This window comes from Dipodomys merriami, unplaced genomic scaffold, assembly GCF_024711535.1.
Source record: "Dipodomys merriami isolate MVZ:Mamm:240054 unplaced genomic scaffold, mDipMer1.0.p SCAF_742, whole genome shotgun sequence".
Classification (NCBI taxonomy): Eukaryota; Metazoa; Chordata; class Mammalia; order Rodentia; family Heteromyidae; genus Dipodomys; species Dipodomys merriami.
Window position 1 is genome coordinate 154,665 of NW_027206338.1, and position 10,003 is coordinate 164,667.

Below are 10,003 nucleotides of genomic sequence, written 5' to 3' on the forward strand. Positions count from 1 at the left end.
TAGAAAACTTTTAAAACAAAGTTACTTCCTTTTGTTCTATGCCTGCCTTCAAATGGCATATGGTTTCCTTTTGCAATTCTCTCAACCAGAAGTTTACAGACAAGTTTTATATGAGTAAAGGACACACTCAAAAAAGTCAGGGACAGAGTTTCTTTCCAGCCTAGGATTCTTTTCTTGTACAGTACAAAGGAACGCAATAGTTAACTACAACTTTGTCATTTCTCTATGTTAAATTCCTCTCCTGGGATCAGTTTCCACATCCAATAACAGTTACTTCCACTTACTTCTAGTAACAATTTATGGTGCTGCTCCAGAAAAAAATGAATGTTTTCTGGCTTCATTGAAATAGCACAAAGACACTTTTGGACATGAGGTAACACGTGTTTCAGAGACAACTTAGTAAAGACAAATGCAATTTAAATTGCTTATAAATACATTATCCATGAGAATATTCTGTTCAAACTTCTCATGTGCTCTGTAAATTAAGGTGAATTTTAAATGGTAAGAAGGTTCTCAGATCATTTTTTTGTGAGTCTATATGCTGTGCATTAATTTCCCAACTGTACATGAGTTAACAGTAAAAGAAAGAATAGTAATAATAGGAGAAAAAGAATTTCTGTGTTTATGTATAAGTGTTCAATACAATATACAAGACTCTACAAATAAAAAATTGAAACAATTAAGCCAAGTCCCGTATGTAGATTTATGTGAGTGATATAGAGAAAGCATTACCCCTAAATGGAACATGAAGCATGAGGCCACTCCCTTTCTAAATCACGCTTGCTAATCATGTAAATGTGCAAAAAGGAGAATGGAAGAATGATTCTGTTTCCAATGCAAGTCACATATGGGAGAATAGACTTAACTGGAAAAAAAGAGTCTATCTTGAGGGAACAGGAATTATACTAACAATGAACCTGGTGGCTAAGATCACATTTCTTTTTCTTTCCTTTTCTTATATTCCTTTTTATTGTTGTTGTTTTTCGTGGCACTTGAAATATGGGAAAGGGCGCTTTCCCTCTGAAACGCAGCTCAAGGCTAGTGCTCTTCCATGTGAGCTACAGTGTCACTTCCAGTTTTCTGGTAGTTATTGGAGAAAAGAGTCTCCAGGACTTTCCTACCCGTGCTGACTTTAAAACCCAATCCTCAGATCTCACAACAACTTGGTTTATGATCACATTTCTAACAGTGTACACTCAGAATATGTAATGTATATGTTCATCTATCTTTATATGAATTCTTGAGTTAAAAATCTGCGCTACAGTTAGACTTTACACTCACAAAAGTGTTTGAAGTTTAAAAGTTGATACTCCTGGAAAAATAAAACCTAAGAATGTAAAGGAGTCTGGGAAGTTCAATTTGCATCCAGCTTGGACAGTATAGGCTTTGAGACACTACCTATAATTAACCAGCCAAAGCTGGGATACCAGTCACGAGCAAGATTGCTGAATTACAGCTTTAAGTTTTTGCATACATACATACATAGAAACATACACATACACACAGAGGCACTCATAGGTGCACACAAAAATACACAAATGAAACAACTCTCAGAATATGTAGAAAAGTTAGAAAACAATAGAAAATAGGTCCTGAGTAAGACAAGAATTAAGTGATAATTTTTAATATTAGAAAGCCCTCAAGTGAACTTTCCCCCAGAAGTTGAGAATATTACATAGGTAGGGACCAGAGCTAGTAAGAGAGTCAAGCAATCATTCTTAACTGGATAGGATACATAGTGGAATGAATCAGGGAAGCCTGCAGGTGCATCTGAAAATGTTCATATCCTGTGTCAAATGTTAAAACACCTTTGAAAATAGTACATAAACAGTCTGAGCAGTCAGTCTAGTGGATAAAATCATAGGAGAAGTTCAGAATTTCTAGTCTGTTTCTAGATTAAATAAACAAACTATGGCAGGGAAATGTGATACAAGCCTGGAATTCTAGCACTCAGACAAGAGATTAGAGAGTGGAATTACATAACGATACCTTCTCTGGACCAGATAGAATACTTTTGTCTCAGTAAAACAAACCAAACAACAAGAAAGGAATACACAGTTTGGAAGTTTGGCCTAATTTTGTCATTATGTATTGAGAAGTCAAGTTTCCTATTGAATGCACCTCATACATATCCTCACTTGTGTTTTAAATGTTCTCATCATTACAGAACATTCGTAGATGCAAAATAGCTCATGATTCCCGTCTCTCATTCTGTTGGATTCCAAATAAATTTTGAAGGATTACAAAAGCTTAAGTCTAGAGAAATAGCAAAGTTCGTCTATTGTAGGACTTTGTAGACCTTGTTAAATTAGAATTTAGATTTAAATATATATTTGTGGATTTGTTTGTAATTTCATATTCTATAGGATACTACAAAATTCTTTTAAAGTAGAGGAATTAATTGAAAAATTCACAAATAATTCTGGCATTCTATTTGCCTAGATATTCTTTCACGACAGTTATAATTACAACATAGTTAATAGATAATTCACAGAGTTCATGTATACCATGTTAATATGAATAATCTAGACAGAGTTGCCAAAAATGGATGACATTAATTTATACATTTAGAAAAACCAATTTTTTAAGGTTTGGTTTAATATGGTATGAAGAGAGTAATTGTGAGACATCTTCTTTCTTCTACCTATATGTACCACAGGAAGCCATTTCCTTATTTACGTGCCTCTGTATATATGGAGAAAAGTGCTAGGTTTGGGGTTTGTTTTCAATTTTGTTTTTTTTTTTTATTGGTTCATCCTGAACGCTTGGCATGGACAGGGTCTCTGATCCTGTTTATGCTCAAGGCTCATGCCCTACCACTTCAACCTCAGTGCCACTTAATTCTGGCTTTTGCAGAGAAGTTTTTTGGAGATAAGATTCTAAGAAACCTTCCTGTCTGTGAAGGCTTTGAATCATAATTTTCCTATCTTAGCATACTGAATATCTATGATAGTTAAAAAAGTCTAAATATAAATAATATTTGCAAGTTTTCTGATCTCAAGAATACCAGTGGAGGAAAAATGATGCAGGTCAATGTATTGTGGTGTTCTTTTCAGAACAAGGAGGGTGTCACATTAGCAGAGGTGTAGTATTTTTTCAAAATAGAGATAAGGTATTCATGATGTGAATTAAGGAATATTAAGGTGTACCTTACAAGTTGAAAACTGTTGGGCTAGGATGACTTTATGGTATAAATCTTGGGATTGATGGTCATAGACAAAATAGCTTACTCTTATAAACAATTGCTTACTCTTGAAGAATTAATTATTACACATGCTTCACAGTTTTATCCTCTACAAGAATGTGGCTATTTTTCTGTTTACTTCTCAATCTGTAACACCCCATTGGAAACTGCATCTATTGCAGAATTACATAACATGCAAACAGGTACTGTTTTGAATCTCTTAGGAATGTTGAGAATTTAAAAATGAGTAGTTGTTAGTCATAGGAATTTTGAAGAACACATATATTCTGTCCTCCTAAAAACTTACTTACTTTTAAAATTATGGGTTTCCATAGTATTAAACTGGGTCTGGTCACGGGGCCTGAACTCTGGGCTTGGGCGCTGTCCCTCAGCTCTTCAGCTCAAGGCTAGTGCTCTACCACTTGAGCCACAGCACCACTTCTGGCTTTTTTCTTTTTGCTTATGTGGTGCTGAGAAATCGAACCCAGGGCCTCAGGCATGCAAGGCAAGCGCTCTACCACTGAGCCATCTTCCCAGACCCTGTTTTCTGTTTTAGAATGAGAAAGTACTAAATTTATACTTTTTTGAAAAATTTGGCAAGTATATTGTGAAAATATTGTCTAGTTGGATAACATTCAAGTTGATGAACCTCTGATAAATAAGGGGTTATTAATTCAAATTAGAAGCCAAATAGTATTGATTTTTAAAATGTTACTACATAAAGAATAATATTTACTGTGCCAATACAGTAAAATTACATTTTACGCAGCTTATTTTTTCAATTTTATTAACAAATTGATGTACAGTGAGGTTACAGTAATTGTAAGGTAGTGAATGAAAAACATTTCAAACTTGTGACCCCTCCCTTATTTTTCTCACAGTTTTCCTTCACCGCTTCACCCCTCACGATTTGTAAAGTACATTTCCAACATATTGTCTTGTGAATATTCCTATTGCATTGGTTTGCCTTTTGTCCTTTGTCTCACCATTATGCTCACCATTGTCTCACCATACACCAGGGATAAACCATAGGGGAAAATCCCAAAGAAAACAGAAATCACATAGTTCATCAAAAACAACAACCACAAATGAAAAAAAATCTGGTTCCATATCTTGGAATTCATTTTGCTTAGCATCAGCTAATATGGTTACATATATGCATAACAAAGCCACTGGAAAATAATAGCTGCATGGATACTATATCATGAAAACAGCATGTTAACATTTTGATGGTAAAGGTGGAATTAGGATTGGTGAATTTGCGGTTCTGATAAAGGATTTTCAACAGTTTTAAATTTATGACAGGTAAAATTTAATAGTTCAAAATTTTTAATAACTTAGCCTATTAAGAAAATTTTAAATTGCCTGGAAGAATAGGCTTTCATGCAAAGAAATCCAAGGAGACTTAGTAGAGAGGGAGCAATGTGGATGAAGATGGCGCTCTTTTTCAAACTAAACAAACAAACCTCAGAAACCTTGCTGTAAATCCTGTAGGTTCCCTTGGAATTGTCATTACCCAGGAACTATATTCTCACTGTTTGAAAGAAGGTTGTATTGGAATTTAAGTTAAAAGATCTTAAAAAAAATAAGGCATCAAAATTTGTGAATTTACCTTTAATTACCAAACAGTAATTCTCTGAAAAAGATAATTTGAGTCAAAATATTTAGGGAGAAATTGCCCTCCACAATGAAAGAAGGTTTTGGGATTACACATTTCTGTTTGTAACACTTTCCACAATGTCTCTGGACGTGAAGCAGTGAAACACAGAAAAAAATTTGATTGGATACTTCAAACCAATGATTTCACATTTCTTAGTGGCTCACAAAAAATAATATTCTTATTAATATGAGGTAGTGAAGACTTCTTTTATTACATATGCCAAAAGTTCAGAAAAGAATTAAGCAAATGGAAAAATTAATAATAAAAGTTTTCTTAGAAGCCTTAGCTAACCGTATTGACTTCAGCAGTGAAGGGAGGCCAAAACTTTTTGATGTAAATTGTGATAGTATTTTTACTCCCTAAAGTGATTTGACAGAGCCCATTCGGCTCACTACAATGCAGAACTGATTGAGTGAAGACATGAAAATACATTCCACATCCAAATGAGGCAACTTGAAGAGTTTTAAAAGAGAAATAATGAAGATGTAGCAGTGGTGGAGCCAGTATGGTCGTTCAGCTTCACAAGACTGGAAGCCAAGAAGCTGTGATTAATTGGAACTCTGGCAAGAGCTAAGAGTAGGACATAGAAGTAGGACATAGAAGCATTTTCCTTTTGTAACAGACACTTTCTTCCAAGGTATGGGTGATTTAACTCTATTCTCCTCCATACATCTTGGTGAACAAATGCAAAACCAAGAGAAAAATAATCTATTAAAATAATTTTGCATAGAATAACTTCACTGTTCCTGATATGGTATCTAAGGAGAATCTTAAGATAGAAGATAAAAAGTGCAGTATTTTTTGGTTTCCTCTGAGCATCTTCTTAGCAAAATATATCTTTGAGGTTAGACAATTCTGATTGAACCAACAAATGATGGAGTACATATTTTGGTGGGCACTTTAGACAGAAGAAGTCTTTCAAGGTAAAAGAAACATATATATAGCCAAATATTTGTGATCACAACCTCTTGGACTGTTTTCTAGAGACAAAGTTTTACATTAGATTTCTCCTTATTAACACAGATGTTGTTTCATGGCAACCAAACACAAGAGGGAAGTTTTATGGACTCACTTGGCCAATTAAACAGCATGAAAGAAGAAAATGACAAATAATATTTGATGAAATTACTTTGACCAATTACTTTGCCAGAAGAAAGAAGGAAAAATATAATTCAAAATCAATTGACTTAAAAGTATGAAGAAAGAATAGTGAAGAGCGATTAGAGAAAATATAGAGGATTGTTTTCTTTCCAGTGGAGTACTGGGTTCTTGATCTTGTTTCTTTCATTCTACCTCACAAGCTACCAAGTGTGTCTCAGGACTGGATTATCCAGTTCAGACAGAAAACTCGTAGAAGTAAGATACTGTATGCAGCAGATATAGGTGATTTATAACCTTAGACAATCTATTTAATTCTGTTCAAAATTCTCTCCTATCCCAAACTTCCCTCTTTGAACAGGTTTTTTTGCTTTTCCCAAGACTGCCCTTCATTAACTGATTAAAATTTTGAGTGGTCATATTCCTACTCTCTAGAGATTGCTGTTTGGTTGTGATTTTTGTGTGTTTTTGTTTCTAGTTGTGTTTTTTAACTGAATTTTAAAAGTTTGTGCAATTGTGTTACAATTAAATATATCAATCTAATTGTCCAATGCTCCTAGATCAGAGTCACTCCTATCATTCTCAACCAACACTTTCTCCAAGATTTATTTCCAATTGACCACTTCCTTCATCATATGTATACATTCAGTATTCTAGCTGTATTTGCTCCTTGTTCATTTTTCATTCATTCTATGTCTTTACTATAATTCCTCTTTGGTTTCAACTTCCTGATAGTCATTCTGTTAAACTGTCTATTAATACTTTGAAAGGTTTATATACATTCCATGGAGTTTCAATCCTGCATATTCTTGAAATGCTGTCAGCTTATATTTCCATAATTCATTCATCTGCAGCAACAATTTGCAAGACTGGAGACGGGAAGCACCTAAACATGATTTTTTCTCAACCTTTTGAAAGATTAATCTTTAGTCAAAAAGAAAGTTAAAAAATGGCTTAGAATGTATTCCTAACTATGCATTTTTATAAATGGCTTTGTACAATGGTGTGATTCTTTTATTTTACATGGAATATTATTTTCTACTACCTATAAGTTTTGGAAAAAGAAGAAAATTAAAATTTATTCCTAGATAGGAATATGATAGAAATAGAAGACAGATATTATGTTTGTCATATCTCTGATTAGTACCCATATTCAAGACTTAAAGTCAGATTTCTTACTATGTTAGACAGAGGGAAAACAAAAATAACATATGATAAGACAACTATTTGTGATTGTTTAAAATGTACCTTATTAAATGATGAAATTTATTAGCTAACGTTTGGGTTTGAAATTAGGAGGCTGACATATTAAACACATTTCTGAAAAGGCCATACTGAAAAACACAAATTGTGGGTGGTACTATTTCTACACTTTAATGAATGGTTGAACATGTTTGGCATTAGTGCTGTGTAAATAATTCAACTCTATTGTAACTTGCTCCCTACACTTGAAAAACTTGTAATGTCACTAAGTATCATCAACTTGTCAAATGTTATTTTGGCGAAAGTGATTTAAAAAAGTTTATTTGAAAAGGAATATACTTTCAGGAGATTAAATCTAGATTATCATTGGTTTGAGAGTGACATTTTTATACCATAGAACCATGTTGTACTGAAGTCCCAGTTTTTTGAAGCACTCCTTAGTGCTTCAAATGTTTTTCTGAATTACATTTGACCTCTAAGTCAAGTTTTCTGGCTTTGGTAGACCAATTATAGATCTATCCTTCTAGGAACTATTTTTTGGCCCACTAATGTTGGAATAAAATCTTTCGTTAATCATAGGTGAGGAGTATTAAATATAATCTTATGACACTTTGTGAACTTGTTCACTCATATGGGCTGGTCATCTGTAAGTTGAATATTTGAATTACAGTACTTTCTCTCAAATTTTGTGATCGCATCCTTCATTTTAAGTTGACTTGCATTTCACAATTGATTACTGCTAATTCCTGCATCTCAAGGAATTGGGGCCCTGAAATATAGGAAATTCAAATTGAGATGGGTCTTCAATTACTTTGTGTTGATATGTTGCATGGGCCTTGGTGAAAAGTCTTGCCCCTGTTATCTGCTGCTGCAGGTAACTGGGCCTTGGGATCCTAGGACCCATGGGTAATGCAGAAGAATAATATTTTTTAGACATCTTAGCAAAATTTAGGCATAATCAGTAAGAATGCTTCAGAAATATGGACAAAAACCTTTTAGGACAAGCGAGTTAAAAAAATAAACAGAGCAGCAGAGTAAAATCATTACAGATTAGAGGAAAACATTGTTTTTTTATCATGTGGATTCAGAAGACCAAGAACAGTTTGAATGTATCACAAGTTTATACTAAAAAGATTGCATTGATACTTTTTCTAGTCTAATAGATATTTGAAACCTAAATATTTATATTCCAATTCTATTTATTGGAGTAAATAAATATCAACTTATTTGTCAAATTATCAACTAATTCTAGTAAGTTTCATTGTGTGAAATATAAAATCAGCACATATAAATATAAAATATATAACTATATATAATATGATTAAAAGACACACGTTTTGTATTGTTCTGTTGTAGTTACTGTATCAAAGGCAACTCTGTTTTAAAGTATGATTCTATTATCTCTACTTCAGTGTTTGATACAGTTAGACCTAAACCTTTATCATTTGTAGATTTACAGCATGGAGGCAAGAGGAAACACTGTGATTAAAACATTATCAATTTAATGCCTAATAACGAGGAGAAACATATGCACTTCTCCTGCAACTATGAAAATATTTGGTGATAAAAAGGCAGTAGTGTAAGTTCCTGCCAGGAACTTACAGACAGGCCAGGACATTAAGTAATCATGCATACGAACAATTTTTTCACCTTCTTGGCTTTAGCTACTTTTAAATGGAAGGTAAAATAAACAATTACATTTTAATAAAATACCTTCTTGTCTGAACAGTTCTGTTTGAACTGTTCATCCCTCTATGATCCCTTGTAACCAAGATTAGTTTTGTTCTAGTAAGAAAATCTTTGCTGTCAGGGTAAGGTATTCTGGTTGGTCTGTTCCCACATGGAAGAAGGGTAAAGGCTCAGGTAGACATTTGTTCCAGTAACACCTCATTTGGGAAAATGTCAGCTGAAGAAGTTTAGAAGTAGCTCTTAAGCAACGCTTACTTTGTATCCATTAGGTCCACAAAGCTGGATAAATAAGTACTTGAAAAAGCCATCACCTTTGGACCTAACAATAAATAATAGAGAGTATGATCAAATTCCAAATAAAAAGACTTAAGATACTCATTGGCAAAAAAAGTTTGCAAATGTGAGCAATCGACTGATCAATATAATTTTTTCCACTATTCACAGAATTTTAGGGAAATAAGATCGATAGCATTGTTAGGAACAATAAGGTTTCCTTGTTACAAGTAGGCACCCATAGATATAAGCCTGTATAAAGATTGCATCATTAACTATTAAATTTAGAGGATACTACATGCTTCAGAAACACGTATACTCAAATTACAATACAGAGATTAACATGGCACTTGCACAAGGATAATATGAAAATTTGAGAAGTATTCCATATTTTTCATTCTTCAGATGCAAGAAATGAAAAAAAGTGATTAAAAAGATGATTACAAAATTACAAGTGTAACAATACACGTAATTCATATAATTAAATTTAGTTTGACATCAGTGTATTAAATCACCTCAGAAAGGCATTTACATAGCATAAAATTTACAAAACTTTTCAAATTAGACAACATTGTCATTTTATCCCAAAGAAAAATAATATTAAGACGTAGAAAAAAAGGAATCAAACTGTTTCTATATGGAATGCAATCGGAAAGGACACATTAATGAACCTATATATTATAAAATAATATATAATTCAAAGTATATCTAGGAGAAAATAAATTATGAACATGATGCAAACATAGAATATAGAATATTTTAAAATATACTTTTTCAGACAAGCACGAGAAATATTTTCGTTTCTGTACTACTCATTTCAACAGGTAAATTAAAATTATTTCTTATTAAAAAATCACAAACTTTGAAGAAATTATTATACATGTTTACAAATCTAT

General features: G+C 32.9%; 1 pseudogene; it reads left to right on the plus strand.

The window, feature by feature from the left end:
- The first annotated feature begins 9,405 nt into the window (after nucleotides 1-9,405).
- On the plus strand, nucleotides 9,406-9,502 carry LOC138818366 (U6 spliceosomal RNA; annotated as a pseudogene).
- The last annotated feature ends 501 nt before the right edge of the window (nucleotides 9,503-10,003 follow it).